This window comes from Marmota monax, unplaced genomic scaffold, assembly GCF_021218885.2.
Source record: "Marmota monax isolate L192 unplaced genomic scaffold, Marmota_monax_Labrador192_F-V1.1 WCK01_AAM20220418_F8-fsc00014, whole genome shotgun sequence".
Classification (NCBI taxonomy): Eukaryota; Metazoa; Chordata; class Mammalia; order Rodentia; family Sciuridae; genus Marmota; species Marmota monax.
In genome coordinates this window covers 20,849,590-20,876,292 of record NW_026695222.1, presented here as the reverse complement: position 1 = coordinate 20,876,292, position 26,703 = coordinate 20,849,590, and the positions used below count along the sequence as shown (strand labels likewise).

The following is a 26,703-nucleotide window of genomic DNA, read 5'->3' as shown; positions in this document are numbered from 1 at the left end:
TCCTTTATTGAGATGAAATTCACACACTACACAATTTACCCATTTAAAGTGTGTGGTGTAGGTGGTTTTAGGTCATGAGTTGTGTACTCATCATAACTCTCTAATTCCAGAATATTTTTATCACCCACTTTCCCCAATTTCATACCCAATAGCAATAATTTCTTATCTCTGTCTTCCTCTGGCCCTGGAAACTACTAATCAACTTTATGTCTCTTTGGATTTGCTCATCTGGATATTTTATATTAGGAGAGTCAGATGACATGTGGTCTTTTGTGACTATCTTCTTTCGTTTAGCATGTCTTCAAGGTTCATCCATGTTTTTTCAGTACTTCATTCTTTTTAATTGCAGAATAATATTCCATTGTGTGGATAGACCACATTTTGTTAATCTATTCATCAGCTGGTGGACATTTGGACTTTTTCCAGTTTTTTTGGCTATTATGAATAATGCTGCTATAAACATTTGTATATAAGTTTTTGTGAGGACTTTTTTGGTTTCTTTTATGTATATAACAAGGAGTGCAATTGCTTGATCACATGGCAACATTAGGTTTAATTTTTAAAAATTTTTTAAAAATTAATTAATTAATTAATTATATATAGGTATATATGACAGCAGAATGCATTTTGTTTCATTGCACACAATTGCAGCACAACTTTACATTTCTATGGTTGTACATGATGCAGCATTGCACCATATATGCAGTCATACATGTACCTAGGGTAATGATGTCCATCTCATTCTACCACCTTTCCTGCCCCCATGTTCCCTCCCTCCTCTCCCTCCCCTCTCTCCCCTCCCTCCCCTTTGCCCAATCAAAGTTTCTTCATTTTTCCCATGCCCCCCTCCCCATTATGAATCAGCATCCACTTATCAGAGAGAATATTTGGCCTTTGTTTTTTTAAAATATATGACAGCAGAATGCATTATAATTCATATTATACATATAGAGCACATATTTTCAAATCTCTGGTTGTACACAAAATAGAGTCACACCATTGGTGTCTTCATGCATATACTCAGGGTAGTGATGTCCATCTCATTCCACCGTCTTTCTTACCCCCATGCCCTCTCCCTTCCCCTCCTTCCCTTTTGCCCTATCTAGAGTTCATCTAATCTTCCCATGGCCTCCCACCCCCAATTCTGTTATGAATCAGCATCCTTAAATCAGAGAAAACATTTGGCATTTGCTTTTTTTGGGATTGACTAATTTCACTTAGCATTATATTCTCCAACTCCATCCATTTACCTATAAATGCCCTGATTTTATTATCTTTTATTGCTGAATAATATTCCATTGTGTATATATACCACATTTTCTTTAACCATTCATCTACTGAAGGGCATCTAGTTGGTTCCACAGTTTAGCGATTGTGAATTGTGCTGCTATAAACATTGATGTGTCTGCGTCCCTGTAGTATGCTGTTTTTAAGTCTTTTGGGTATAGACCGAGGAGTGGGATAGCTGGATCAAATGGTGGTTCCATTCCCAGTTTTCCAAGGATTCTCCATACTGCTTTCCATATTGGCTTTGGCCTTTGGTTTTTGGGATTGGTTTTCTTCACTTAGCATAATATTCCATTGTGTATATATATATACCACAATTTCTTTATCCATTTATTTATCGAAGGGTTTCTAGGTTGTGTCCACAGTTTAGTTATTGTGAATTTAGCTCCTGTGAGCATTGATGTGACTGTGTTACTATAGTATGCTGATCTTAAGTCCTTTGGATATAGACCAAGGAGTGGGATAACTGGGTCAAATAGGTTTAATTTTTTTGAGAAACTGCCAAACTGTTGTCCACAGCAGCTTGCTCAGTAGCGTGTGAGGGTTCTGATTTCTGCACATCCTCACCAACACTTGTTCATCTTCTTGATTACAGCTATTCCTATTTTTTTTTTCGGTGTTGGGGATAGAACCCAGATCTTTGTGCATGCTTTACCACTGAGCTACATCCCCAGCCCTTTTTATTTTTTATTTTGAGACAGGGTTTTGCTGAATTGCTTAGGGTCTTGCTAAATTGCTGATACAGACCTGGAACTTGCGATCCTCCTGCTTCAGCCTCCTGGGTTGCTGGGATTACAGGTGTGCACCACTGCACCTTCTGAGTTAATTTTGGATTAGGTTTAAATTTTTTTTCCTGTTTTTTCACTCTACTTTTCTCCACTGAATTGCCTTGGCCCTTTTGCTGCAAACCAAATATTATATACCTATGAGCCTATTTTAAAACAAATCCTATTAATTTACTTTCAAAATACCTCTCAACTGTGTCTCCTTTTCTGTCTCCATAGTCACATCCCTAGTGTGGGGCACCGTTTGCCTTTGGGTGACTCCTCCTTGATTCCCTCTCCCCATTCCTGGCCTCCTTTCACTCTCTATTCAGTAGCAAGAAGGTTACTGTCATGCTCGATACCTTTCATTGACTTCCTTTCTATCCCTGAAATGCAATTTTTGTTTTCCACAGCCACATGTCTGCATGATTTTTCTTCCATTTTCTTCCTTTGCCATCAACTTCTTGCTCTTTGGTCTTTTTGAATTCTGGAAATGCATTCTTCTTCTCACCTCCTATACTGTTGTCTCTTCCTCTACTTTTGTAGGAAGGAAATTGATCCTTCTTTCCTCCTCCATCTAAATCCAGTCTTTACTACCTTTCTACTTCATTATCTGGCATCGTGCTCTGTATTGGCCAGCTACTGCTGTGTAACAACAACAATAATCACAGACTCTCAATGACATTCAATGGTAAACGTTCATTTCATTTATGAGTTGGTGGCTCAGCTCTCCTCCACTCCTCATCTGTACCTTTCCAGTCTCTTGGCATCAGCAGGCTAGCAAGGGCATGGTATGGACCATGCTATGACTTGACTGTAGGAGGACAAGCTCACTGTGCAAGCACATTTCAGATGCCTGCTTACATTATGACTATTCATATTCCTTTGGCTAAAGAAATGCAAAATTGCCCAAAGCCCAGGAGTGGGAGGGACTACAGTTTTATATGGCAAGGATTTGATAGTGAGGGATGGGGAATTGGAGGCAATCATTCAATCTCTTCTACATATTTTTCTTGCTCACATTGGATAGTTCATAACAACATATTTCTTCATTTGATTATTTGTTAATTTTTTTCCCTCTCAATTGACATCTTTCTTCCTCTATGTTTAGTCCTGTGTGGGACACATGGTAGGTGATCAATATTGAGATGATTCCTTGGATGACTGAATCACTGAATCAAGGAAAGAGTTGTTTTCCTTTTTCTCAGCCTCTTTTTCTTCTCCGTAAAATGGGGATCATACTGTTCAGACTACTGGGCTGTTGGGAGGATTTTGTTCAAGTCAGGCTTTGGCATCTGGAAAGCCCACTGGATTTGGTAGTTCAAGATTCAGCTCAAGCTGAGAATCCTATCCTGACCCAGGGGACTGCTAAGCCCAGCCCCATCCCCCCTCCTCTGTTGGTCAGCGAATTTCATCCAGGCTCTTGGAAGTCAGCATCCCCAGTCTGAGTGCCTTTCAGTCCCCCTGAAAAGCTGACATCTTGACCCCCATGAGGAGTATCTGCTCTTGAAGCCAGCTCCCATGTCTCAGTGGGGCCCGCAGGGCTCCTTCTGTTTTGGCGGCAGGTGTGCCCTGCAGGAGCACAAAGACTGTCTTTCTCAGTGTCACCTGGATCTGTCTGAGTAAAGGACATATTTATAGGACAAGAAATGTCACACCTAGATGGATGTCTTGCAATGTTTGCCCCATTGACAAGTGTAACCTACTAGACTACAAGGAAAACCCTTCGCAGTGGGAGACAGAGGTGAGGCAGGAACCAGGCTGGGGACGTGGGCTTTGTTGCCAAAACCTTTCCCTAGGTCAGGTTCACCTGGGAACACTTCTTCCTGTTTGGTAAGGTCGAGGGTCTCTCTGACTCAGCCAGCCCACTCTGAACCCCTCCTTCTGGGTTTGAGTGTCTCACTTTCTCTGACTTTTGCATTATTAAAAAAAAATATTTTCTGTGTCTTAAAAAAATAATCAAAATCAACATGAATTGGGGATGTAGTGAGAGTGAGGCCCCGTGCTGGTCCGTTTACAAGTCTACAGCCAACTCAGGAGGTAGATGGCATTATCATCTCCATTTTAAATATGAGGAAACGAAGACGTAGGGAAGTTAAGTGTCACTGGTTGGAGATTATGTCGCTCTTGGTTCCTTCCCATGGAGACTCACACACAGGTGGAGACCAGAACTCTCCCTCATGCTAGGGACGAGGTCCTTCTGGGTCCTTGTTGTCCTGGGCTTGATGCCCACTATCTTGGGGGCTTGGGACAAGATGGTCCTGGGCAGCATTTTCCAGAATCCCACAGCTCCTTTAACTACTGAGAGGAGGAGGCAGCCCACCTCCAGGGGCTTCCTGGCAGTGGCTCCAACTGATTCTCTTCATGTGTCACAGACTCTGTGTGGCGTCTGGACCTCTCAGTAACACCCGGCCACCTCGGTTGCTATAAAACCCAAGCTTTTAGAGGATTTTAGAAAAATTTCATAATGTGAAAGGAAAAAAGCGACGTGATAAAAAGCCATCGGAGAGGCATCCGTTACCATCTGCTGTTTGTACAGCTGCCTCCAGGTTGTGGGGCGCTCCCCTCCTCCTGAGCAAGCCGGAGCGCCAGGACCCCAAGACTGGCTTGTTGGAGGAGTACCTGGGCTTCTGAGTAGTAAGGTGCCTGGAGAGTCCCCCGCTTGAGCCAAACCCACCTGCTAGCCACCTTTCCTAGATCCACAACTGCACTCTTATGACTATTAGTTTTTTCATTTTTAAAAATTTTTATTTTTTCTAATTAGTTATACATAATAGTAGAATGTATTTTGACATACTCTACATATGTAGAGCATATGAACTTCTCACTCTTCTGGTTGTACCTGATGTAGAATTACATTGGTCATGTAATCATATATGCACATAGGATAGTAATGTCAATTCATTCTACTAACTTTCCTATTCCCATTCCCTCTCCCTTCCCTTCATTCCTTTTTGACCAATCCAAAATATTCTATTTTTCCTTAACCATCCCCCTTATTGTGAATTAGCATCTGCATATCAGAGAAAACATTTGGCCTTTGGTTCTTTGGGATTGGCTTATTACACTTAGCATGATATTCTCTAGTTTCCTTCCATTTGCCAGCAAATGCCATCATTACATTCTTCTTTACAGCTGAGTAATATTCCATTGTGTGTATATACCACATTTTCTTTATCCATTCATTTGTTGAATTTTTTCATTTTAGTTGACACATAATACATGTATGTATTTATGGGGTACAGTATGATAATTCAAGCCATGTACATAATGCTTAATGATCAAATCAGGCCAATTAGCATTTCTAGCTCCCCCAACTTTTTTCATGTCTTTGTGTGAGGTGTCCTTGAACTCCTCTCTCCTAGTTTTTATTTTTTGAAACTAGGGACTGAACCCAGGGGCGCTTTACCCCTGAACTACATCCTCAGACCTTTGTATTTTTTATTTTGAGACAGGGCCTTGCTAAGTTGCTGAGGCTGCCCTGAACTTCTGCAATTCTCCTTCCTTTCTCCCAAGTTGCTGGGATGACAGGTGTGCTCCACCTCTTTTCCAGTTCTTCAGAAAATATACAATACATTGTTGTAAACTGTAGTCAGCTTCCTGCGCTGTAGAACATTAGGAATTGTTCCTCCTGTCTGTTTTTTGGTACCTGTTATCCAGTGTCCATCTCTGACCTATGCTCCCGGCTTCTAGTGCACTGTTTGACTCTCTTTTATGACATTGACTTTTAAAGCTTCCACACATTAGTGACATCACGCCGGATTTGTCTTTCTGTGCCTGGCTTATTTTACTCAGCATGCTATCCTTTAGTTCCATCCATGTTGCTGCAAAGGATGGGATTTTACTCTTCTTGCATGGCTGACCTACATTCCTTGTATATGTATATCACATTTTAAAAAAAATCTATTCATCTGTCTATGGATACCCAGTTGATTCCATATCTTGGCTATTATGAATAGTAACCACATCCTCTTGATATAGTCAAGCCTTACTTTCTCCATCTATAAAATGGGGTTTTATTTGTATCATGGGACCAGAGAGCTCAGATGTAGGGAGCAGTTCTTGCCTTTCAGCATAAAGCCAAACCTCCACCTGTCTTCAGGTCTTTGGAACTCATGGGTCCATCATTCATTCCACTAATGATAAGTTATAGAAAGAGGGGAGAAGTATTCATACAATCATCATTTGGGGGCTTCCTAATGTTGGAAGAGGGAGCCACAGAGAATGAAGATGGTAATAGCTTTCCCAGTTGGGTCTCCCCTGTCTACAGGGGGCCCTTGATAGGGGCTAAGATGCACTGGGGGCTTTGGAGAGACCCTGAGCCTGGGCCTAGCCTGTCATCCTGATGGGTCTTGGTCTCTGTGATGTATGATGAAAATAAACTCAACCTCCCTTCTGGGGGTCTCTGCATTTTCCCTATGGGATCCAGGGAGGCAGGAGTCATGACCACGTGAATGGTATAGATGGGGGAGCAGACATTGGCAATGAGGGTGTCTACAGGGGGCAGGAGTGGAGCAGGTGCTGACCTCAGAGCAGAAATCTGCTGAACTCATAGGATGGAAGGTGGAATCACAGGATGCATGGAAAGTGCTCAGCACAATGATTGGGTCAGAGGAAGTACTTGATGAACTCTAGTTGTTGTTATTGTTACCATCGGCACTGGTTCTTATTATTATTTCTATCATCATTGTTAGGGGTGGCAAGATGAGGTAGAGATGGCTAGCTAACCTCTTGCAGTTTATGCTCCCCCTTTGTAGGATAGAGTTAGTGCTTGGGGGCAGCTGCAGGAAGTACATTTCCCAGACTCCTTTGCATCTGGGGGAGCACATGATTAGTTCTCATTAGTGCACCAGGAGCAGAAACACTCTGAGTCGATTTTAGGCCAGGGAGGTTTAAAGTGGGTCAGTCTACCTTTTCCACTCTTTCTTCCTCCACCTTCTATGTAGAAATGGAGGACTTTAAGACCACAGGCATGGGGGGAAATTTCCTTAACATTATTATGGTCTGAACTAATCAATACAATTAATAAGTTATGGATTGAAAAATATAGATTAATAAAATAGTAAGTATAGCCATAGTGACTCCATTTTTATGGTTACCATGTGAAACTGTTATATAAGCTGTTTTTAAAAATTATTAAAAAAATTGTTTTTCTGTGCTCCATACATCTGCAAATGTATGTACAACCACAGCTGTGCTCGAACCCAGGATGTGGTTGTCTGACTCGGCTCTGCTAGCTGCTTTTTTCAGGCCTTGTATCCTGCTTGCTTGCAATTTGCAGATTCCATAGGATGTGGTTTTCTTCCTTAAATATTGGAACCACAGATAGCCTGGCGTGCTTCTGTCAGAAGGCCTTTTGGGAATGGCAGAAGCGTCCCTGACCAGGTAATAAAGCTCTCCAGTTTGATTGTTTTCTGAGCGGTCTCCTTATAACAACATAATTATGGACATGTATGAAAGGCATACAGCTAAAATCATAATCAATGGGCAAAATCAGAAAGCTTTTCCTCTAAGATCATGTGCAAGGTGAGGATGCATATTCTCACCAGTTTTATTGAACATAGTACTAGGATTATTAGCAAGAGCAATCAGACAAGAAAAAGAAATAAAATGCATCCAAATCAGAAACGCAGAAGTAAACATTTTTTCTGTTTGCAACTGACATGGTCCTATATGAAGAAAACACTAAAGACTTCACAAATAATCTATTAAAACTAACAAATAAATTTCAAAAAGCTGCAAGGTGCAAAATCAATATACAAAATCAGGGGCACTTCTACAGTTGCAGCTGAGTCTGAGAATTTTCTGCAGTTGGAGTTAAAAGCCATAAAGACTGTTCCCATGCAGCAGGTGGGATGGGACACCTGCCAAGGAATACAGGGTCCTAAGAACCCATGTTGCCAAACTAAAGTCCTGAGCCAGGGTGGAGACTTTTCACAACTACTTTTTGTGAAGTCACTAATCCCTTAGAAGGGAGAAAATGGGCTATTAAACCTGAAACACTGTATTTATTAAAGCTGTAGGGTTTAAAATCTAATTTAACTGGCTAGCAGACTAGTTGGAGGTCTCATTCAGGATGAGACATTCCAAATTGCTTTACTGTCCATATAAAGCTCTGAATTAGAGAATCCTTCTGGGCATTGCTATAGGCATCCTGATCTCAAACTTCCACCCTCCATAGTAGTGAAAATACATTTCTGTGTTTGTATTGCCTCCTAGTCTGTGGTACTTTGTTACATCAGCTCAGAGTCTTCAATATGTGGATGTGCATCGAAATCTCCACTTATGGGTCCATGGGATCACTTATTCTTGAACCATGCTGTGAGAATCCGCTGTTTCCCACTATTTGGGGAGGTGGGCACATTGCATACACTGGGTAGACCCTTGCTGGAAGATGCTGGTGCCCAGTGGGGACAGGCCAAATCAGTAGCCTTGTTTGAAAGCGGACAGAGGCAGATTTATTCTTGTCCAGGTGCCATCTCAGGTATAGGAATATGGAGGCCTGTCGAGGGTGCCTTGGAAACATGGAGGAGGGGGATTCACTTTCTTGGAGGAGGTAAAGGAAGGCCAAACCCTGGGGGTCATGTTTGTTTTGGACCTTGAAAGATGAACAGGAGTACACAAAGCAGATGAAGGCTGGGAACAGCATTCCAGATAAAGAAAACAGCAGGTGCAAGTGTCCTGAGGTATGAAAAAACACTGTGCATTTGGAAGATGGGAGAAATTCAGTTTGCTTGGAGAGGAGCATGACAGGGATGGCATGTCAGGACACACAGGGGAATAGGGAATAGGCTCAAGTTACACTTTGAAGGGCCTTGGATGTCAGGTCAAGGTCTGTTTGATTCCTGGGCAAAAGGAGCCATTAGAGGGCTTAAAAAAAAAAAACCCTATTACTAATCAGTTAGAATGAGCCATATATACATAGGTGCCATAAACCGAATGGTAAACAGGGTACACAATGCACAATGAACAACAAACCTTCCCTTTTTGTTCTCAGCCCTCAGAACCCTTCCCCCTCTACAGAATCAAATATCTGCTATTCTTCCAGAAGGATCCTATGCATGTATAAGCCTAGATGTATATGTGTATATATCCTTAAAAAACTCTCACAAATAGCAGCATCTAATCACACTGTTCAGCACTTTGGTTTTTTCACTTAACAATATATCTTGGAGATTGTTTCATATCCGTACATAAAGAGCTGCCTCATTCTTTTTTAACAGCCATAAAGATTTCCATCGTGAGGATGTATTGCAATTTATTTAAGCAGTCCCCTCTTGATGGACATTCAGGCTGTCTCCAATCTTCTGTTATTATAAGCCGTGCTGCAGTGAATAGCCTTGTACATCCAACTTTGCATACATATATGCAAGTGTGTCTGTGGAATACATTCCAGAGAGGCGGAATTTATGGATCAATGGGTACGTGTATCAGAAATTTTGATAGAGAGCGCCGAATTGCCATCCGTGGAAACTGTGCCAATTCACACTCCCACTAACCTTTACGGTGCTTTGTCAATCTGATAGGCTAAAAAAATGATATCTCATTGTGGGTTAAATGGACATTTCCTTTTTATTAAGATGGCATTTGAGCATCTTTTTGTCTGTTTAGAGGCTATTTACGTTTCCTGATCTGTGATCTTCTTGTTCAGATCCTTTGCCCATTTTTTTTTTTTATTGGATTGTCAGACTTTCTTCTTATTGAATTATTAGCACACTATTATGGCGGCTGTAACTCATGCCTGCTGGTCAGTTTCCTTCACCCATTCCGCAGGTGCCCATTCCAACACATGTGGCATACAGATGCAAACACTCTTTCTCTGAGAGTAGGTGGCAGTGGCAGTGGCAATGGCAGTGGTGGGAAATAGCAGAGGTTAAGAGAACAAGGATTCTGGTGAGCTCTCCCATGGAGACAGGACTAATGGGATGGAACCCTTTCACGCCTTGGCAGCAGAGCACACCCTCCCAGAAGCTTCTGAGTGGGGCAGTCCCCTCCCCAGCTCTCTTGGTTTCTCCCTGGTTCAATACCACCCTTCCTCCCCACGCACCAGGGGTCCTCTCTGCTCAGTTTCCCCTTTCCTAATATTAGCACAGCCCTGCCCCCCTGTCACAGGCAGTGATTATATAGCAAATTAACCACAAGCTGTTCGGTCCTCGTCCGGTGGCAGTTGGGGAGATGCTACTCTGAGTAATGGCTTGTGTAGTTGATGCTCTCATCTGTAATTTGCGTGTGCAATAAATGCAGAAATAAAAACCCAATCCATAAGAAAAAGGGACCCAGTAGAAGGAGCGAGGGTGGGGGGAAGAAATCATGAATTTTGTGGACTGCATCTTACAGTCTGGTTTCAATTTCCTCTTGAGTAATGCAGCCGCTGCCGACATTTGATGGATAGCTGTGTTTGGCCAAAGGATGAAGGCGGACAGATGGAAAGTTAGAGAGCAGAGCTTGAATTCTGACTCTTCAAAGTGTGTCTTGGAGAACAGGACAGTTATTCTCTGAGCCTCAGTTTTCTTCATCTATGAAATGGGGATAATCATACTTATCTCCCACCAAATATTAAAGAACTTGGATTCTGGAACATGGTGCATCCATAGTACATGTTACTTTCCTTCCAACCCTGCCTCCTTTCATGTCCTCCCTTTTTTCTTTACCCATCATTCCCCTATTCCCCTTTTCCCTACTTCCCTTTTTCCTTTTCTTCTTCTCTTCCTTTCATACCAGGCAGAGTTTTTTTTTTTTTAAATAAACTTTTAATTTTAAGAAAATTATTGATTCATATGCAATTATAAAAAACAACGAACAAACAAACAAAACAAACAAGCAAACAAAACAACAAGAGTGATCCTGTACCCAAATTCCCCAGGGGGGAACATCTTATAGGACTATAGTATGGTATCCCAGGCAGGATATTGACATTGACACAATGCACAGATCTTGTTACTATTTCTCTAGTTTTACCTGTACGTGTGTGTGTGTGTGTGTGAACTTAGTTATGAACAATTTTATGTGTATACAAATATGCATGTGTTATGCTCACAAATGCATGCGATTGTGTATCCACCACTACGGTCCAGACACACATACCAGTTTTGTCACCACAAGGATCCCTCATGCTGGCCTTTATAACCTTGTCCCTCTCCTCCTGTTCCTCAGCCCCAGACTCTGGTCTTCAACAACCACTAGGTTGATGTCCATTTCTAAACTTTGATCTTTTTCAGAAACCCGGTGTAAATGGAATTACACAATTGTAGTCCTTTGAGATGGACCTTATTTACTCAACATAATACCCTGGAGGTTCATGGAATGTGTGTTTATTAATAATTCATTTTTTTTTTTTGCTAAATACTATTCCATGTAGGAATATACCAGAATTTATCCATCCACTGAAGGTTACCTGGGTTGTTTCCAGCTTGGGGCTATTATTTATTTATTTATTTTTAATTTTTTTTTTAGTTGTAGATGGACACAATACCTTTTTAAATTTATCTTTATGTGGTGCTGAGTATCGAACCCAGTGCTTCACACATGCTAGGCAAGCACTCTACCTCTGAGCCACAACCCCAGTCCCGGGGCTATTGTTAATGCTATGAATATTTGTGCACAAATTTTCATACAGCTTCACTTACATGTGAATATACATTTTCATTTCTATAGGATAGATACCCAAGTGTGCAATCGCTAGGTACGTGATAATTGTATGCTTAGTGTTTATAGCATACTGCCAGTTTTCTGGAATGGGTATGACATCTTTATATTTCTCCAGTAAGGTAGGAGTGATCCCGTTTCTCTGCCTCCTTTCCAACATTTGGTATTGCCACTACTTTTAAATTTTAGTCACTCTCACAGGTGTGTAGTGCTATCTCATTGTCCTCTAACTCTACAATTTCCTAATGGCTAATGATATTAAACGTCTTTTCATGTGCTTATTTCCATCTGTATATCATCTTTGGTGAAATGTCTCTTTATGTCTTGTGAAAATTTTTCTAATTGGGTTGTTTACTTTTCCACTATTGAGGTTTTTTTTTTTAACTTTTTTTTTTTGTGTGTGTGTGTGTTGTCATTGTCTTTCCAACAATGGCTTTATTGAGATACGATTCACATACCATAAAGTTCACCTTTTTAAAGTATGTGACTGAGACATTTCTGGTACAGTCACAGTCACAGAACTGAACATCTATCACCATTCTCTAACTTCAGAGCATTACCCGACTCCAGAATGAAACCAGAATGGACATTTGTGTTGTTTCCACTTTTTGGTTATTATGAATTATAATGCTGTGAACATTTATGTTGGATTTTTTTGTTTTGTTTTTAAATCTCTTACATGTATACTTAGGAATGGAATTACTGGGTTTTATGGTATACCTCTAGGTTTTGAAGAAATGCCAACCTGGTTTCCTGAGGGGCTACACCATTTTACATTCCCACCAGGTTTCCAATTTATCTATACCCTTGCTAACATTCGCTATTAGCCATATTCTTGATTATGGTTATTCTAGTGGGGACATTATTGCAGATTTGATTTACATTTCCTGATTGACGCTTGATATTGAATATCTTTTCATGTACTTATTGACCATTTGTATATATTGGGGGAATGTCTATCCAAATCATTTGCCTCTTTAAAAATTGAGTTGTTTTTTAACTTAAAGGAGTCTTTATATAATCTAGATAGAAGTTCCTTATTAGATATATGATTTAAAAATGATCTTCCATCCTGTGGATTGTCTTTACTTTCTTGATAATATTTTTTGATGCACAAATGTTTTTAATTTTGATGAAGTCTAGTTTATTTTTTTATTCTGTTGTTTGTGTATTTGATATTATGCCTAAGAGACCATTGCCTAATTCGAGGACCTGAAAACGTATCCCTTATGTTTTCTTCTAAGATTTTCATGGATTTGACTCTTACACTTAGGTCTCATTGACTGAGTCAATTTCCATATGGTGTGAGGTAGGGACCCAACTTCATGTATTTGCATATGGATGTCCAGGTGTCCTAACCCCATTTTTGGTTCCCTACCTCCCATGAATGTTCACAGCAGTTTTATTAATACTGTTTCATTCCTCACTGGATTGTCTTGAAAATATTTTGACCATAATATAAGTGCTTATTTTTGAATTCTATCCCATTTATCTATTTTTCTGTCTTTATGCCAGAAATACAATGTTTTGATTATTGTAGCTGAATAGGAATTTTAAAAGTGGGAATTGTGAGTCCTCTAATTTTTGTCCTACCTTTACAAGATTGTTTTGTTCATTCTATTTTTTTGGGTCTATTCTTGCATTTCCATGTGCACTTTAAGAATCAGCATGTCAATTTCTGCGAAAAGGCAATGGGGATTTGATGGTAATTACATTGATTCTATAGATCAATATGAGGAGCATTGTTATTTTAACATTATATCTTATAATACATGAATATCAGTTATCTTTCTGTTTATTTGGGTTTTCTTTAACTCCTTTCAATGATATTTTCTAGCTTCTAGTTCATGAGTCTTACACCTTTTTTTTTATTAAATTTGCTACTAAGTATTTTATTCTTTGTGATGTTATTGTAAATGGAATTGCTTTTCAAATTTCATTTTTAAATTATTCATTGCAAAAATATAAGTAGACATCCTTATTTTGGGGCCTAGGAGGGAAGCATTCACTCTCTCACCATTAAGTATGATGTTAGCTGTGCATATTTTCTTTTAATAGGAGGCCTTTATTAAGTTGAGAAAGTTTCCTTATGTTTCTAATGTGCTAAATTAAAAAAAATCATAAAATGGGGCATTGTATTTTGCTTTCCCTGTGTTTATTGAGATAATCATGAGCTTTTTGCTATTAATATGATGTATTACATTGATTGATCTTTCTATGTTAAGCCAATTTTGCGTTAAGGGAGTAAATGACACATGATCACCTGTTGAAGAATTTGGTTTACTAGTATTCGATTGGGGAATTTTGAGATTTCTTTATATATTCTAGCTACTAGAACATTTTTTTGGTTGTAGGCTGAATTGAGCAAACTCTAGCTAAAGCGAGCAAGACCAGTAATTTTTTGGAGCATGTCAGGTCAGTATGTACAGGTTTGGGGATAGAATTCAGTTTATCAGAAAGTAATGGACCTATGATCAAGTAATGGACCTATGATCTCTGTCCTTTCTGTTCTTGCATCATCCATTGAAACACAAAGTCCCGGGAATCAGCCTGATTGGGTGAGGTGGAGTCATGTGACCAGGACAGGTGGGACACCTTGAATGACAGTATCAAGACTACTCTATGTAGTAAGAGCTGAGGGAATTTGACATATATCTTAGGATAGGGCTATTAGGAATTTATTTCTTTTTCATACAATATTTAATGTTTTTAAATAATAAAATTAATATTTCTTCATGGGAAACATGGAATATATAGAAAAGGATAAAGAAGAGAATATAAATAACTTGCTAATATACCAACCATGGAACACAGTTCCTAACATTTTTGGAATATCATTCTATCCCATTAATATTTCTCAATATAAATATATATGTGTTTGAAAAAAATCAGGATTATACTGCAATACTATTTTGTACCTGATTTTTTCCACTTAATTATTTTCTCTTGCCCTAAGTCATTCTTTATGAATGTGATTTTTAGTAATTGTCAAATAGTATACTGTATGGAAAAACCGTAATCCATTTAAGTCAGTCTTCTATTTTTAGATATTGAAGTAGTTTCCAATTTTTCATTATTATGAATAATTTTGTAATAAATATTTTACAGCATAAATTTTAAAACCTGTCTATTGTGTAGTCTGTAGTCTGCAAAATTCTTTAAGTAAAACTGGGCATTTTAAAATTAAAAATTGTTGTTTACATTAACACCAATAGTGTACAAGGGCCCTAATTTCTCTGCTACCTTGCTGAAACTTGTTTTTTTTTTTTTTTTTGGATATTAGCCATCGTAATAAGTGACATCTCATTGTGGTTTTGGTTTGCATTTTTCTGATGATTAGTGATATTGTGCACTTTTTTTTTTTGTATACCTGTTGACTAAATTCTTTGCCCACCTTCTAATCAGATTATTTTACTTACCTATTATTTTTAATATTATTTTTGCTGCTGAGTTGTAGGAGTTCTTTATATATGTTGGACATTGACCCCTTACAAATATATGGTTTGAAAATAGATTCTTCCATTCGGTAGGTTGTCTCTTCACTGTTGATTGTTTCCTTTGCTGTGCAGAAACTTTTTAGATTGACGTTGTTCCCTCTATTTTTTGTTTTTCTGTTGCCTGTGCTTTTAGTGTCATATCCTTAAAATCATTGCCAAGATCAATGTTATGAAGCTTTTCAAATCCTATGCTTTCTTCCAGGAGTTTTACAGTTTCAAGTTTTACATGTAAGTCTTTTATCCATTTTCAGTTGATTTTTGTGTATTCTGTAAAATATCCAATTTCAATTTCAATTTCAATCCAAGTCCAATTTCACTCTTTTGCACATGGATACAGTTTGCCCAAACCACTTGAAGAGTTTATCTTCTCCCCATTGTGTATTTTTTTTTTGTGTGTGATATTGGGGATATAACCCACAACCTCACACATGCTAGGCAAGGGGTCTATTGCTGTGCCATATCCTTGACCCCCAATTGTATATCCTTGATGCCCTTATCAAAGGTCAGTTGGTTTTATGTTGAAAAGGTAATATGTACACATGGTTAAAAAACTCCAAACATCTGGGAGTGATGGAACATGCCCAAATCCCAGCTACTAAAATTAAAAAAAAAAAAAAAAAAAAGCTGGGGTAGCATAAATGAGATGCTGGGTTTAATTGCTAGCATTTCAACAAGACAAAACAAAACAAAAGAATAGCAAACAAATTCAAGTAGTTCAAAAGAGTATTCATTAAAAAGTAAACCTTGTTTTCATCCTTCATTCTGGTTTCTTATGTTCACTTCCTAGAGGCAATCAATATGGTCAGTTTCTTGTATGTCACTCCCCAGGCATATAGATACAAATATAGAAAGCATATTTGCATGTAATCTTCTATTTTCTTACTTTCCTCTCTGCATCTTCAGCCCCTTCTTTTTTTCACTTAACAATATCCTTTGGAGATCATTCTTCATTACTATATGTTCTATAGTCATTCTATATTTAAATGGTCAGATAGCACTTCTTTGCATGGATGTAGTATAATTTATCTGTGAAGCTTTGTACTGGTGGACATTTAGTTTATTGACAAACTTTTGCTAAAAAAAAATACTTAATGAATAACTTTGTATGAACAACTTTGTGCCCAGTAATGAGTATACCTGTGGAATGAATTCATGAAGTGGACTTGTACATTTAGAATTTGAAAGCATACTACCAAAATGCCTTCCAAGGTGAGCACCATGCAGAGACCTTAAATGGAAGACCTTCTTCCACTCTTACTCATAGCGTGTTATTAAACATTTTGATTTTTACCCATGATTGATAAAAAGAGGTTTTGAATTGTGATCTGAATTTGTAGCAATGTGAGGTTGACTTCTTCATGTGTTTGAAAACATTGGGCTTCTTTTTTCTGGGAACTCTCTATTAATGTCCCTCCCCACTACCAATTTTCTATTTTAGACTTTTATTTATTTGTAAATTCATCTTTATGTCATGGAGAAGTCAGTCCTCTGTCTGTTTCATACTTCTGGTATTTCCCCCCTGAGTTTGTCACTGTTTTGTTTTTCCATTTGTCATGCAGAGACTTAAAAATTTTAAATGTAGTTAAATCCTTCAAATTTTTAAAATTCAATTGCATCTGGATCTTGAGTCCAGAAGATGACGCATAAAACCTATCTCATCCTGAAATTCCAAAAAACTACTATATATCTTCTTCTAGTACTACTTCAATTTTACTTTTCTTTTTTTTTTTTTTTAATATATATTTTGGTTCTTCCCTCTGACACACTCTGCCACCATGATGTTCAGCCTCACCTGGAGCCCCGAGGAATGCAGCCGGCCTTCCATGGATTAAGACCTCTGAAACCGTGAGCCCTCAAATAAACTTTTTCTCCTTACAGTTGTTCTGGTCAGATCCTTTACTCACAGCAGCCAAAAAGCTGACTAAAACCGAAATTGGTACCAAGAAGGAATGTCATTGCTGTGACAAGACCTGACCATGTGGTTCAGAAGCTTTTGAAGTTTCCTGGAATTGGTGGGAGGAATTTTGAGATGTGTAGCAGAGCAAGCTGGAAATGCTTCGGATTGTTGTAAACGGAGCTTCATGGCTGATTCTGGTGGGAGGTCAAAAGACCAGACAGCCAAAAGGACCGCGAGCAGTGGAGACAGGGCTCAGGAGGGTTCAGAAAAGGAGGACTCTATTGGAATTTGGAGTAGAGGCCATCCATGTTATGTTCTGGCTGAGAAGTTGACTGCATTTTGCCCATGTCCTGAGACTTTATATGAAACTGATTTTAAAAGTGATGGACTTCTTAATCTGGCGGAGGAAATGTCTAAGCAACATAGCATTCAGGCGGTGGCATGGATGTTGCTGGCGGCTTTTAGCCAAGTTTATTGTGATATTCAGGAGCAGAAAGCAGAGCAGAAAGATTTGAAAAATTCGGACTTGAAAGATGGGAGCAAAACTGGGACTAAGGGACTTGCAGTTGTTAAAGACATTACTGCTACTAAAAAAATACTAAAGACTTTGCCTAGAGACAATAAGAAAGATGGCCTAAGGGCAGCTCAGAAGCTGGCAAGACCACACCCATCTCAGGCTCCTGGGAGTAAAAGCAAAATTTCTCTGGGGAAGAGACCTGTGGGGCACCCTTCTTGCGCAAAGGGGCTGAGGAAGTTTTTTCAAAGTGCTCAGCCACCCAGACACACAGAGCCCGCTGCGGCCAGGGTCCCTGGAGCCTGGGCTGTTACTCAAGATAGCAGCAGATCTTGGCGTCAACCACGTAGTGCTGGTGGTACAGGAATGCAGGACACTGGAGCAAGAGGGTCGTGGAGGCTTCCACCAGGATTTCAAAGGAAGGCCTTGGAATCCAGGCAAAGTGCAAGGTCAGAATCCCTGTGGGCACTCCCTGAGAAGGCCAGGTGTGGAGGCTTGAAGAGGAAGCCAAAGCTGCAGTGGAGACCCCCCAAATTAAGAAATACCAGTAATGTGGGTCATTATCCTAGGAACGCAGAGACCAGTCAAACAGAAAGGCCACTTGGGCTCCAACAAACAAGGCCACAGGGACAGAGCTACACAAGCCCTTTGAAGACAACATCATGATGCCATGTGCCCCAGATCCTGGATCTGGAGCTCCAAGTCTTGTTTTCTCAGCTGGATTTCGGGGTTGCTTGGGTCCTATCCCTTCTTCCTATGTCCCTACTTTTGTGAATGGAAATTTTTACTCTGTACCATTCTATATTAAATACTTGCAAATTGCTTTTAATTTTACTTGAGCTATCTCAGAACTCTAGAGACTATGGGGACTCTTGGGATGGGCTAAATATTTTGCATTGTCAGAGGAGTGTGAGCTTTTGGGGGGGCCAGAGGTGAAAAGTTATGGTTTGGATGTGAGGTGTCCCCTGAAAGCTCACACGTGAGACAATACAAGAAAGTTCGGAGAAATGATTGGGTTATGACTTTAGCCTATCTGTGAGTTAAACCCTCCTAATGGGATTCACTGAAGTGGTAGGGTGTGGCTGGAGGGGTAGGAATTGGGGCGTGGCTTTGGGTATTGATCTGTTTCTGGAGAGGTGAATCTTTCTCTCTGCTTTCAATATGAGCTTCTTCCCCACACTCTCCCACCACAATGTTCAGCCTCACCTGGAGCCCCAAGGAACAGAGCCAGCCTTCTATGGTCTAAGACCTCTGAAACCATGAGCCCTCAAATAAACTTTTTCTCTTTACGGTTAAAAAAAAAAAAAAAAAAAAAAAAATATATATATATATATATATATATATATATATAGAGAGAGAGAGAGAGAGAGAGAGAGAGAGTTGTAGGTGAACACAATACCTTTATTTTATTTTTATGTGGTGCTGAGGATCGAACCCAGTGCCTCACACATGCTAGGTGAACTCTCTACTACTGTGCCACAGCCCAGCCCTTCAATTTCATGTTTATTCTTCAAGTTTTTAAAAACATTTATTCTTTAGTAGAAGGTGGACACAATACCTTTATTTAGTTTTTATGTGGTGCTGAGCCTGCAAGTAAAGTAACCCCGTAAGCAAAGGCCATGCACACACAGATAGATTTTGCACCCAGTGCCTCACGCATGCTAGGAGAGCGCTTTTCCTCTGAGCCACAACCCCAGCCCCTATTCTTAAAATTTTTGAGATTTAATTTATATTTCATTTTATATTTGAGATTTATTTTAGTATAAAGAGTGAGAAAAAAATCCAATCCCTATTTTCCCAAATTTGCCTAGTTAATTTTTAGAATTGAGTAACCCTAGGATAGATTTTTCTTCTCTTTAAATTAAATTAAAAATTTTTTATGGGGCTGGGGATGTAGCTCAGTTGGTAGAGTGCTTGCCTCACATGCACAAGGCCCTGGGTTCAATCCCCAGCACCACACACACACACACACACAAAATTATTAACATACTAATACAATGTGGTGTTTTGATATAGGTATACATGTGGAATGATCAAATCAGGCTAATTAGCATATCTATTACCTCAAATACTTTTAATTTATTTGTGGTAAAAATAAAGTCCTCTCTTTTAGCTATTTTGAGAGAATGGATCATTGCTAAAGATGGTTTGAGCCTTCTTCAGAGTCCCAGGGGCTTCAGGAAGCTAGTATGGGGCCATCAGGCCCAGGGGAGCTACCATCGCATTGCCTTTGTGAGAGGAATTCTGGGCAGTTAGGCTAGGGACAGGTTGAGCATAATATCTCTGAGTTTTATCTCTAGATCACACAGGACTGTCAGAGAAAAGTGTGGAAAGATGATATTGTTCATAACTCTGTAGAATTGTTCTTCCTAAGTTACATTTTAGGGTTATGCCCTCCATTTCTTCTATGGATGCTAAAAAAACAGCCTTATGGAACCGTTCCATCGGCTGCATTACCCAAAGGGCTACTTGGAGGGCATTGTTGAACTCAGCTGTTCTTAACTAGAGTCTTGAACTATTATTTTGTTTTGGAAAAAAAAAAAGCATGTCATTTATTTTAAAGATATGTCACAATTAAGTTTTACTGCTGAGATACAAAATAGAAGATGAGCAATTGGTCATCTATGAATTAGAAGAAGCACTGGAGAAAAATATGTTTGCATCATTATAACACATTAAAAAATATGGCCTGGGGAGTGGTGAGTGGGTACTTTGCAATGCATCATGTTTGAAAGGTTCCCATCAGAGGATGTTGCCAATCAGATGGGGTTACTGATACAATGCAGGATGGCCAGTTACATTTGAATTTCAGATGAAAAAAACCACTGTTTTAGCATAAATAGGTCATGTAATAAATATTGCATGGGGCATACTTATACTAAAGTGTTATTCATTTTATAAATCTGAAATTCAAATTCAACTGGGCATCCAGAACTTTTATTTGTGAACTCTAGCAACTCCACCCCTGGGAATATTTGACAGTGCCTGGAGACATTTTCGGCTGTCATAACTTGAGGCAGGTTTGCTTCTGGCATCCAGTGGGTAGAGACCACAAACAAACTACACTATAGTTCATAGGACAGCCCTCAAACAAGGAATTATTTATCTCATAATGTTAATGGTATTGAAGTTGAGAAACCCTAGTTTAACATAATTCTTAAAGTCTCTTGGACTCTCTGAGAAAGTCTTCTTGTACTTTTTGGTACAGATTTCTTTTAGAATAAAACCTGAAGAAACCTTGTGATTCCTGCAAGGAACTGGCTTTTTTGGAAAAGTTTTTCCTAACAGTGACATCAAGAATAAACCAAAATAACTGATTTTTATTTTCCTTTTCACTTGGACTGTCAGGAAACTCAGACCACATTAAAGGCCCAAGCATAAAGACTGTGTAGGATTTTATGTGCTGCATATACATTTATTTATTTTTTTTCCCTTTTGGTCTTGACATTCTATCCGGATTTGCTTTTTCCTAATTATTCTTCTTTATTCCTTTTTCATCATTTCCTGTGTATCAGTCAGATGCCTGTGGAATAAAGTGGGGGAGACACATGCACACACAGATTCAGGTAAGTGTTTGAAAATGGTATTTATCATACACTTGACCTGGTCTTACTGTGTCCTTGGGAACCAGGTAGAAAAATGCGGGTCCCCAGTCTCTTTCCAGACAGCATGCAGATCTCAGAAAATGACCTTTGCTTAGGGGGTTACTGTTACTTTCAGGCCCAAGCCTGAGAGTCCTTGAGGTAGTTGGACCTTGGAAATCAGAGCTGCCATGAAGCTGGCCTTTGGGCACTGGGACAATGGACATTAGCTTCCTCCAGCTTGATCTTGGGAGGCCACACAAGTCCTTGTGTACTGCCCAGAAAGTGCGGGTCACTCTGCAGAGGCCAAGCAGGCAGGGATGTGCGAGGCACTGTGGCGGCCCACGCAGATGCACACAGGGAAGGAACGAGATTGCATCTTCCCCCGGACCAGCGAGATTCTATAAACATAATCAAAATGTAATAGAAACTTTTTGGAAATGCTGTTATGAGGAGAAAGCATCAATCTTGATGGAACTCCGCTCAACAGGCTTTGCGGAGCTAATCAATCATGGTCAGGACTCGGCCTCCCCATCTGTCTGCGCCGGGGACCGATCAGAGCTTGCTCACTCCCAGGCTGGGGCTGTGTCCCCTCACCAGGCAATCCATCATGCTGCAGGGGATGGCGGGTGGGGAATAATAGCACGCTAATAAACTAGGGGCTTTTTTCATTCCCAACTAATTTTTAGTAAATGAGCCCAATCCAGACAGAGCAGGAAAAAGTGCCCGAGGAGATGGTGCTTCCGAGAGATGCGCCTGGCTGGCTGGGGACAATGGCTCAGGCCCAAGGGGAAGCAGAGAGCCAGGGCTGTGTTCCTCACACACCCAGGGATGTTCCTCTCAGTGTTCAGCTGAGGGAGGAGCTGGCCTGTGGAGGCACAGGGAAGAATGAATCCTGAACAACTTCCGGAGTGTTGGCATGACTTCCGGGTCTGGCTCTGAGCTCTGATGCCCTGCGATGGCATGGTATCTGCATCTGATTTGGAACTTGGGGAGATTGTGGCTTATGAGGAAGTCAGAAGGCAGAATTAAGCCAAGCAGTGGGCTGAGGGTTGATAACAGAAATGAGCCCAGTGGTCAGAAGCCAAGGAGACAGATGAAGACATAGAAGACCGGGAGGTCTTGGAGCAGAGAATGTGAATAATAAAGTGGCACGGGCCCATTTTCATCTGGCAATAAATGCCACGGGGAGAACCTTCAGGTTATGGGCAGGACAGGGCCTGGAGCAGGATCTTCTTAGAGAGGCCCATAATTTTGGGGACTCCATCTGCTTTAACACACCTTCCTTCCCTCTAGCATTTTGTTTAGTGCAGAGTTCAGGCTAGGCACTCACAAATATTTGTTAAATAAATACATGAATGAGAATTGCCCCTGAGGATAGATTTTGAAGATCTGGTCTCATAAATTTCTTAAGTTCTCCAACTTCAGGTTTCCATCTTGAAATACAAAACCACCCAGGACCCTGTCTTGGACATGAACAGAAGGACAGCTTTGGAGAAGGTGAGTGGATTTGTAGTCTATTGTTGTGTGACAAATTACCTCCCCTCCCCCAACTGCCTGGTTTTGAATGACAATAAATATCTATTATTTCTCATAGTCGTTGTTCCCTGGGGTTTGGGGAGCTGCTTTCTGTTCCCAGGCCTGGTCAGTCTTTCTGGAGCTGTGTTCATTACCTTTACTCCAGGATTTTAGGGATGGCTGCAATTTGCTTGATTTTCCTTTCATCAAGAGGGAAAGTCTACTTACCCCCTGTTTGAATCTGGGCTGACCTGTGACTGTTTAACCAGTAGAATAGGGAAAAATATGACACTATGCCAGTTCTGGGCCTAGTTTTCAAATGCACTGGCAGCTCCCACTTGGTCTCCTGAAGTCTGAGCTGCCATGTCAGAAGCCTGACCACACTGCTAGACACACCAGACAGGCCCAGTGTCCACATGGAGATGGGGAGGAGTAGGTTTCCAGTTCCTGCTGAGATCCACAAGTCTGAGAAATGCCATGGTGGACCCTCCAGCCCTGCCCAGCCCATATGAATACCAAGTAAGCATAGTCACCGCCACACAGAGTAGAAAAAGGCCCAGGTGAACTCTCCCACAGAATCATGAGACCCAATAAAACAGTTGCTGTTTCAAGCCACAAAGTATTGGGGCCCTTTGTTTTACATCCAGAAGTAATTGGAACACCCAGACTCCATGGCAAGATGGTAGATTGCATCTGGTCCAATTGCATGTTCTGCTGAATGCTGAATCATTTCCTTGATTGGTTTTCCCCAAACACCATTCAGTCTTTCCCTTGTCTACATGCCTAAAGAGGCTGGGCAATTATCACCTCTGGCAGTATTCTTTTCTCTACTGAGTTGATTGTGAGTCTCTTCTTCCTTTTCTCTCTCTCTATCCTCTCTTCCCCCAGCACCTCTCTTTTCTTTCTTTCCTTCCTGAATATTTATTGGGGAGAGAATCTAAGAATGGTTCCCAGGGGAAGCGATGCTGAGCTGGGTCTTGAGATTGTAGGATTTGAGCAGACCCATGGGGAAGGGCTCATTCTAGGCAGGGTGTAGGCAAAGGCAGGGCTGATGGTGAGCATATTGTGGGGAGAGTAGGAATGGTGGGGCTTGAAGTGATGGGGAGAGAGTTGAGGCTCTTATCAAGATAGGTCTTGCTGCCAATCAGGGGTTCAGGCTTCATACCCAGGCTGAGCCGAGAGCCCTTTCCCCTTCAGAAACTACCCTCTGGATGCTGTGGGGGTGGTCAGTATGGCAGCAGCAGAAAAGTTAAGAGTTGATCCATGAAAAATGGTTGCAGCTTACGTGGGGTGGAGGTGGTGGATTTGCAGGGCAGTCAGTGGGTGGTGTGAAAGTGTAGTATGTGTTTGCCTCATTGTAGGAGAATATGAAATTCAACTGTAAAGGACAAAAAAAAAAAAAAAAAACCCAAAAAGATGAATGAACCTCCTAGGAAGTATTTGGCATAGAAGTATCTGGCACATAAACTGGCGGCTTACCAGGCAGGCAAAACTTAGTGGATGTGTTACATGTACACAATGAGATAGCTTGGGAGACTCAGGCAGAATTCACAAGACATGTTTCACATATAGATTGCAAGAATTTTAGCAACTTGCTAATCATAGATTAAATGGCTTATATGATGAAATAATCAAGAGTGTTATAAACAGAAAAAATGGTAGCAAGACCAAGTCATAACTGCATCCATTCTGATCTGACAGCTAGGTCATCCCTAATGGGCCAACCACTGATGTCACCAACCCTGGGCTCATTCTGGTCCCGTGTATGTTACATCTACAAAATGCAGATAAAAGCTCCTGGCTGTTTGGCAGGCCAGTGGCCAAGGTACACCAGCCTATGAACTTGCTTCTGTCTCTCAACAGAGTGTGTGTGGCGGGCCCAGGCACCTCTCCTCTGTTGGACCCTGTGTGGGCTTGTTTTCTGTTGCTAATAACTCATCACCACAAAAGCTTGAAGCCCTGCATCTGGTGGTGACCTTCTTACTGGCAGAGTCCCAAAGTGATGCAGAGCATCACATGACAAGAGACAGGAAGGGCACATGTGTGTCTCCTCTGATCGATCTCTCTCTTCCTATGAAACCGTCACCCTCATGGTCTTCTCTAATCCCAATTGCCCCCAAAGATCCTGCCTCTAAACGTCACAGCTTAAGTTTCTGTCCTCTTAATACCTCACAATGGGGATTCAGTTCAACACATGAACCCTTTGGGGACATGTTCAAACCTTATCTGAACCATAGCTGGGCCCCCATTGCTCAAACCTCAACTGTGGTCCTCCCAACCACACATCAGCAGGGAGGGCTGATTGGCCAGGAAGAGAGAGAGAGACAGAGGAAGAGAGGAACTTTACTCAGTTGCATTCCCCAGGGTTCCAGGGGTCTCAGGATTGTTTGGTTCTTCCACCTACTGGCACCCCATCCTAAATGTGCCACCAATCTCAGTGAGGCTTTGATCAATGTCTGCCCGTCCCCAATTTCCCCCTCTTCCTCTTGGCCTCTGGTAGCCACTTTTCTGCTCTCTATTTTCATGAGATCCACTTTTTTAGCTTCCACATAAGTGAAATTATGTTTTTCTTTTCTGTGCCTGGTTTATCTTATTTCACTTAGCATAAGTCCCTCCAGTTCCATTGATGTTATGAATGACAGAATTTCCTCCTTTTTAATGGCTGAGTAGGATTCCTTTGTGTGTGTGTGTGTGTGTGTGTGCGCCTGCCGCATTTTCTTTATGAACTCTTCTCTTGATGGACACTTTGGTTGTTTCCATATCTTGTCTTGATTACTGTTAATAGTTCTGAAATGAATCTGGGTGTGGTGACACATGCCTGTAACCCTAGCAGCTCTAGATCGCGAGGCAGGAAAGTTGCAAGTTCAAAGACAGCCTCAGCAAGTTAGTGAGGCCCCAAGCAATTCAGTGAGACCCTGTTTCAAAATAAAACATAAAAAGGGCTGGGGATATGGCTCAGTGGTTAAGTGCCTGGGTTCAATCCCTGGCACCCCACCCCTCTCAAAACAAAAACAGAAACAGAAACTGAAATGAACACATGATTTCAATTTCTTTGGGTATATACTCAGAGTTAGGATTATTGGGTCATATTGATAATCTTCTAAAATTATATAATAATAGATAAATCATCATGGCTATTTTCCACGTTGTCTGACATACGAGTATGTGCTTATTTTGCCACTGGTAAGCAGCAGGATGCTGGGTGGGGCTTCCACCTGACCCTCTGACCCCATATCCATTAGAAGATCCTGTTCGTTCTATTCTGCTGCTCTGACCTCACGACAGCCACCACTCAGTCTAAAACACCTCTGCCTCTTGCCTGGATTGTTCAGTGGCTTCACTTTCTGCCACCCTCAGCCTTGGCCTCTTTAGTTCCCTGCAGAGCAGCCCAAGGGATCCTGCTGGAAAAAAAATCAGAGGATGTGGGTCCTCTCTGGCCTCGGATGTCTCCTCATCTCCTATACAATAGCCAGTCCCTTTTCTATTTTAAGAAATAAACAGTCTTCATGGTTTAGGGAAATTTTAGGGTTATAGGAAGACTGAGTGGAAAATACAGAGTTCCCCCATTGCCCCTCTTCCTCGACCCTCTCTGTTACTTACAGGGTGTGGCACATTTGTGACAGTTGATAAACAATACCCAATCACTGTGATTGACTAAAGTCTGTAATGTGCACTAGGGTTCATTCTTTCTTTGTGCATTGTATGGGTTTGTCAGAACCATTGTGACAGCTCCACTCGGAAGTGTTTCCCTAAACTCCCCTGTGCTCCACCTGGTCACCCCTGCTGGCCTCCTCCAGAACCTCAGGCAGCCACTGATGATTTTAGCATCTTTGTAACTTTATCTTTCCTGAGATGTCACAGAGATGGAATCATATAGTATGTAGCTTTTCAGACTGGCTTCTTTCACTCAGCAATATGTATGGAAGGCTTCTCCATGTCCCAAAGTCCTTTGAAATGGCCCCAAAGTCCTTCATCAATGGTCCTGCACTATGTGTTTTTT

At 40.9% G+C, this 26,703-nt stretch overlaps 1 long non-coding RNA gene and 1 other non-coding gene across 2 annotated transcripts in view; both read left to right on the top strand.

Annotated features, from left to right (window-relative positions):
- Positions 1 to 26,703, top strand: part of LOC124085715 (uncharacterized) — a 149,667-nt gene that overhangs the window by 46,845 nt on the left and 76,119 nt on the right. The window contains exons 2-3 of the long non-coding RNA XR_006849531.2: positions 21,120 to 21,170; positions 22,600 to 22,685. This is a non-coding gene — a long non-coding RNA (uncharacterized LOC124085715). The remainder of the gene's footprint in view (positions 1 to 21,119; positions 21,171 to 22,599; positions 22,686 to 26,703) is intronic.
- On the top strand, positions 19,492 to 19,565 carry Trnav-cac (transfer RNA valine (anticodon CAC)). The gene has a single exon. It is a non-coding gene; the product is annotated as a tRNA-Val (tRNA).